The sequence below is a fragment of the Tupaia chinensis genome, unplaced genomic scaffold (genome assembly GCF_000334495.1).
Source record: "Tupaia chinensis unplaced genomic scaffold, TupChi_1.0 Scaffold000067_2, whole genome shotgun sequence".
NCBI lineage: Eukaryota > Metazoa > Chordata > Mammalia > Scandentia > Tupaiidae > Tupaia > Tupaia belangeri.
Window position 1 is genome coordinate 842,969 of NW_006159527.1, and position 7,379 is coordinate 850,347.

The following is a 7,379-nucleotide window of genomic DNA, read 5'->3' on the forward strand; positions in this document are numbered from 1 at the left end:
GCACATAAAGAGAAATGTCATATATTATCATTCATTAGTTAAAGCTTAAGAATATGGTTATACAGAAGTAGAGAGTGAAATGATAGATATCAGAGGCTGGGAAAGTAAGGGAATAGGAGGGAACAGGGCAGATTTGGTTCACTGATACCTGAGTCCATGTATATTAGTACAATGAGCATTGCTGTACTATGTACAGTGGAATAACTATAGCTAGTGACTATTCAAAAAATATATACATATATCTATATCTATATATAGTAAAGAATTATTTCATTTATTTATTCATTTATTTTAATTCAACCAGAGAGAGATAGAGAGAGAGAGGGAAGGTGAGAAAGCAAGCCACCAGGTCCAGGACTTAAACTGTGGTCAGCCATATGGGAGTGTCCAGTGCCTTAACTACCATGCCACCTGCTGGCCCTATTTAAAAATAGCTGAAGGGGAATATTTTTATAAACACAAAGGAACAATAAATGTTTGAGGTGGTGGATATATTTTTGCCTTGGTTTGTTCATTATACATTGCATTAATTAGGAATCCACTCTGTACTCCATTAATATGTACAGCCATTAAGTGTCATTTAGAATTATAATAAATATAAAACACAAAAGTTTGAAAGACAAAGGCTTATTAAAGCTATCTATGGAATTTTCTGCATCTCTTATTTCTTATGTGGTGCAATTTGTGTTTTTCAGGACGATGTACCACCTCATTCTCTTCCTTGAATATATATCCTTGTCCTAATTTTTGTGACTGTAGAACCGAAAACATATATAAAATATAACTCAATGATTAGTTCTCAAAGAAGAACTTTAACCCTCTACCAGACAACTCTGGTGTCCAATTCCTAGTACTCAATAGGTAGTTCAAAATAGTACATTTAGTAGAGTTATGTTTCAAGAAATCAAGAAATGGGAACCAGCAGTTAGCATAATGGCTATGTCGCTGGACTCCCACGTAGTCAACGGAGGGTTGAGTCCCAGACCCGGTGGCTTAAAACTCACGCCAGGCACGTGTGCATGCGTGGCCAAGATCCAGAGAGGAGAATGGAGGAGAAGGGGTTGCGGGGTGACGATTCCCCCTGGGGGGTGATTTCTCACTTTCTGTCTCTCTGTCTCTCTCTGTCTGTCTGGCAAGCGCACACGCCCTATAGCAAAAATCTCTCCAAAAAAAAAGAAATCAAGAAATAAAGTTAGATATTTTAGATTAACCACCATAACCATAAATCAACATAGGAGTGATCATTTCGCAAACTAAATTTTTGTGCTTCAAAGGTAGAATTATCTGGTTCATTTGAGTCAAAGATATTAAGCACACACAGTTATTCTGATATTTGAATAAATGATACTTGCAGTTTAAATTTTATTAAACTAATAGGAACTCTACTGTCTTGCATAAATAGAAAATTAAGTGGATTGCATGAATTTTATCCAGTGTTGGAAGCATATGTAATGAAAACCAAAGTCTGCTTCTACTTTCTGTCAGAGAAATAAGTGAAGGAAATTATATATATGTATATGTATATATATATATATTTACATATGTATACTTTTCTGATGACACTTGAGCTGCATTTCTTCCAATATTTTCTAGACACTGTAGGTCTTATCTATACACAATTTATTATAGGAGAAGTACATATCTGAACAAATAATTATAGCAGTGAAAATGTTATCAGTGCTCTTAGAGATTAATTTGGTGATCCAAAAAAAAAAAAAATCAATTATATTTAAAAGTAAGGGAGAGTTTTACAAAATAGTGACTATTTTAACCGGCTTTAAAGAATGAGCAAAAATTACAATGAGAAAATAAAATATTCATGCTTTTAATATACATGAAGGTTTGATATGTCAAGATATGAAGACATGTTTTAGTGGGAAACTAGCCATATTAAGATATTTATTTAAAAATGTCTTCACCTAATATATACCTAATGTGTGCACTCCATGACAGAAACGGAAAGACTGGAAGGTATAAGACATGGAAAACGACTTTGGATACTAAAGACAGTGTGGGAGTGTGATGGGCAGTAGGCATGGGCAAGAGGGAGAGAATCAAGGGGAGAAAAAGAGAAAAGCCACAGTGTATGCTGTAAAGACGTACAATGATTAGATGGAAATAAGAAATCATAAAATGAAATTTAAAACTAAATCATCAATTACAGGCCTTAACCTGCCTGGAAACGTGTCCAAATTCATATTTAGAAATTGTCTCCTAACGTCATTTTATACTATGTGTGACAGTAAGCCCAGGATCTGGGGGGAAAAGAAACAACAACAACTTTAGATTCAACAGAAAAATGTTTATGTGACTCTAAAAACAGTCCTAGCAGGGATGGGGGGCTCTGGTGTGGGGGTAGATGATGATATTGGATATTTCAGTCAGGAATAAGATAGACCTCCGAAAGCTGCAGTCATCCTGTAGTCGAGTCTGCGCTGTGACCAGCTTTCAACTTGCAAAACAACTAGAAATGATGGAAGTTCATGGTTTGGAAATGCTGAAACTCCCTCCCGTGAAACAACTGTCTTTTCTTCTCTGAGTCATTAACTCATACTTCCAAAGATAGGTCATGTTTGTGCCTTCATTTACGATGATTTTGAATTGTGTTTTCAGTGCCTAGTTTCACCATGAAATGACTATCATTACTATTGCCGCTCAATCCAATTATGTGACATGGGCAAATCAAATTATGAATAATTGTTGTTGCCCATGGCACTTACTCTAAAGCAATTTAAATACCTAAGTAACACTGGATCCTTGATAATCTCAGGAAAACAAAGATTGTGCCTGCTGGGATTTTTTATAACCCATCTCTCCTTTGGTCTGACCATATGAAACCTGAAAATTTGGAGATGATTAGTATTTTTTAGCCACTTGCCAGGCTTTTCTCAGTCTTCCTCCCACTAGAATATTTCTGTAATTAGAGGATAGCACTCGTCAAACACTGCGTAAACAAATACTATTGTGTCTCCTAAAAAGAGGATTGACTTGACTGTCATATGATTTTCTCGCTTGGATTTTCTTTTCTGCTAGTTGAAATGTAGAGACTTTAATTAGAGCTTCAATAATAATATGAGTATCAATTATTTTGAGTGCGCCAATAATAAGAGGAACCCACTGAATCTTCTTGCTCCCAAATGATATAGTACGCTTTATTCTCGTGAGTTACAGAAAGCCATTTTTCTTGGCAATCAAGGACAATAACCTGAACCAGCTGAGTAACCTCCCTCCGAATTATTTTAGTTGCGTAAGTAGCACAAAGTGGCCAAGGATGTGTAATTGACTGGAACATAACTGTGTTCTATGATAGAAGTGTTTTTCTTTTCCGTGACAATGGGATATTCATACTTACTAAGTGTAAGGTGATGGGAATGGAAAGCAAAATTTCTTCAAATGGAACTATAGGTATATTATTGAAAAGGGCCACTCTCAAATCTATGCCATTTTTACAAATCCATGTACCTTTGCTGTATTTGAAAAAACACTATATCATAGATGCTGGAAATATATATACTATATTCTTTTAAAAAGAGCTGAAACCTCACAGAGTGACATGGTCTAACCTTAAGTAAACTACTTAAACTTACAAACTTTCAGCTCTTGGCCAGTGATGTATACAGAATAAGACCAGCGAATTTCATGGAGTGTAAGGATATTGACCAATTCCTTCATGATAAATGATTTTCCTGGTCAAAAGCAACATAAAAATAATGAGTGGTAAGTAAGTAACATATTTAAAATTCATAAATATGGTGAACATTAGAAGATACACCATATAAGAAATACACTAATTAGAAACCAGCATACAGAGTAATAGTTACATTGCTAGACCCCCACATAACGACTACAGTTTGAGTCCCGGACTTGGTGGCTTAAACTCATGCTGGGTGCCCTTGCATGCATGCCCAAAATTCCAAGAGAAGAATGGAAGAGAAGGGATTGTGGCATGGCCATTCCCCCTGAGGGGTGATTTCTTGCATTCTGTCTCTCTGTCTCTCTAGCAAGCACGTGTGCCCTATAGCAAAAATTTCTCTAAGAAAAAATACACTAGTTAATTCTATGTTCACAAGACTAATCAATTCATCAATTTCTTTATGAAAATCATGTGTATAAAAAATAGAGCATTAGATTCTGGAAAACCAATCATAGTGATTCTGGTAAATATCTCATAATGGTCACTGGGAACCTTTACTGAGCTGAAACACAGCTAGATACTATGAAAGTAGAACTCATCTCATTAAACTGAGTATTGGATTGGATTAGTGGTCTCCATTGTATCTTTCCACAAGAGGATTAGAAACCCTCTATCGGGGAAGATAGCACTGTTCATATGTTCTGTTGATTGTTCCTCATTTAAGCAAAAGTATTTAGGCATGGCAAGAGCATGGTTCAGGGATAAAAGAAAAACAACAACTCAGAAATAGAAATAGTTCACCCAGTTGCTAAAGTTTTCTCAGATGCATTTTAGAACTGTAAAATTCCTGGATTGGTATGTTTTAGAAACATATAACAGAAGAATTAAAATATTTCAAAGCAAATGCTGACTTCTTGATAGAAATGATGGAAGACCAAAAACAATAAGATATCTAGAAAGTTTTCTCCAGAATCTAAGAAAACATATATGTTCATGGACCGATATGTTCCATTAACATAGATGCAAAAGAGTTAGCAAGTAAAATACAATACTGTATAAAATTATTATGCAGAGTTTATCCTGGGAAATCAAGTGGCTCAACATTTTTAAAAGTCTGTGTAGGCCAGCAGGTGGCATAGCGGTAAGGTGCTAGACTCCCACAAAGCCAACTGAGGTTTGAGTCCTGGACCTAGTAGCTTGAAAATCACACCAGTCATGTATGCATGTGTGCCCTAAATCCCAGAAGGTAAATAGAAGAGGAGGTATTGTGGCATGACTGTTGCCTCAGAGGAGAAGGGGAATTTCTCACTTTCCCTTTCACTGCCTCTCTCCAGAAGGTGTACACATCCTAGGGCAAAAGCCTTTTTAAAAAAAATCAGTGGGGGTAGCCTAGTGGTTAAGGCACCAGACTCCCACACAGACAACTGCAGTTCAAGTCCTGGACCCAGTGATTTGAATCTCAAGATGGGTGCATGTGCTTGCATGGCCAAAATCCCAAAAGGAGAATGGAGGGGAAGGAATTGTGTGGCCATCCACTAGGGTTGGGAGGGATTTCTTGCTTTATGTCTCTCTGTCTCTCTGGCAAATCCACACATCCTATAGCAAAAATCTTTCCAAAAACTAAAATAAAATAAAATGTATCAGTGTAATTAACCACATTATAGAACTTAGGAAAAAAATCAATGATCATCTTAATAGAAGCAAAAGAAAATGCATCTGAAAAAATTTCACTCCCATTTTTGAATACTTTTAGCAAAAGTTAACAGAAAAACATATCCTCAATCTTAATGGTGTATATATGAAAAATTTATAGCAATATCATACTTTAGTGTACATTTTCACCTTAAGATTGACAATGCAAGTGCATCAGCTTTTATCACTTTCATTCAATATTGTACTTGAGTTCTAGTCAGTTCAATAAAACAGAAAAGTCATATGGATTGAAAAGGCACAAATAAAACATCTATATTCAAAGATATTATTGTTCACATAGATAATGTCAAGGTATAAGTAAGTTACTATAATTAAAATAATTTGTTATATATAGCATATGTATTTATATAAATATAAAATTTAAATGCATTTTCAAAATATAAGATAAATGTACAAAAATCAGTTATGTTTAGTCACAACAGCCAACTGAAAAGTGAAATTTAAAATACCACTACAGTATCAAAACATGAAATGCTCAGGAATAAAATTAATAAAAATTCACAAACCTCTAGACTGAAAAACTACAAATACTGCCAAGATACCAAAAAAGTTCTAAATAAATGTGTACGGATTGGAAATTTTAATATAGTTAAGACATTCTCCCAAAATTCACTGTAATATATAGATTCAATAAAATACCTATGAAAATACCAGCACACTGGAAATGAGCAAGTTGATTGTGTAAGTTTCACAGAAATGTGAAAACTCTAGGGTTGCCAAACAACTTTGGGAAAGAAAAGCAAATATGAATGAAGTACATTGCCTGATTTCAAGTCTTGTTTTAAAATGTGTTTTATATATTCAGTTACTATACATCACTTAGTTTATAAAGCGAATTTACCCTACATGAGTACCCTTCGTACTAGTCTAGTTGAGGATTACCATACATATTATCATCAACAGATAATGACCCATTTCTGATTTCAAGTCTTATTACATTGAGTCATTAGAAAAGCCATGATGTATTTTTCTGATTTTCTGTGAGAAAATGGATCATGACTTTTCCAAAAACCAAACACCTGTCAAGAGACTGTAGAATAGACATTAAAAAGTAGACCTAAAAGAAAATGGAATAAGAAAGAAAATCTAGAATGAGACACACACACACACACACACACACACATATATATATATATACACACACACACACATAGTTGATTTTCCACAAACTAATCACTGTAATTGAGGAGAATGATAATCTTTTAAATAATTGGTGTGGAAGATTTACATAAATTAAAATAAACCCTGCACAGAAAAAGAATTAGAACTGGATCATGATGTAGATTAGACTGCACAATTTCTAGAGATAAAAGAGAATATTTATGACCTTGGAGATAGACAGAGGTTTCCTAGACAGAACACAAAGGACAAAGAACAAGAGGCACAAATCACAGCATAGTGTTTATAGGACCAGCACATGGCATAATGGTTACGTTGCTGGACTCCTGCAAGGTTGAACATGGTTCAAGTCCAGACCTGATGACTTGAAGTGCATGCCAGGAGCATGTGAGTGTGTGTTCAAGATCCCAGGAGGAAAATGGAGGTGAAAGGATTGCAGTACCACCATCCCCCCTGGGGCCTGATTTCTTGCTTTTAGTCTCTCCGGCACACGCACCCGATAGCAAAAATCTTTTTAAAAAAGTATTATTTATAATACATTTACGTGATGAAACATCTGCATTTAAAATTGGCATCACCTTTATATAAAGTCATATTTAAGTAACAATAGTTATATACAACTCTTTGGATTTGCCATTGGATATAGTTGTTCCTTAATAAATGGTAACTGAGATGATAACTGTATCTTGTGTTAAGTTGGTAAAAAAAGAATAAAAATTAAAAAATCAAATTAAAATAGTGGATGAGATGTTAGACTAGACACTAATAAATGCCCACAAAAAATTATGATTGCCAGAGCTCCCCCAATTACTCTTTATTATCTCAATACTAGCATTTATTAGGTTGTCAGAAAATTCATGACACATCTTTCTATGTTTTTCTATGTAAAAATGTGTCACAACTTCCCAGACAA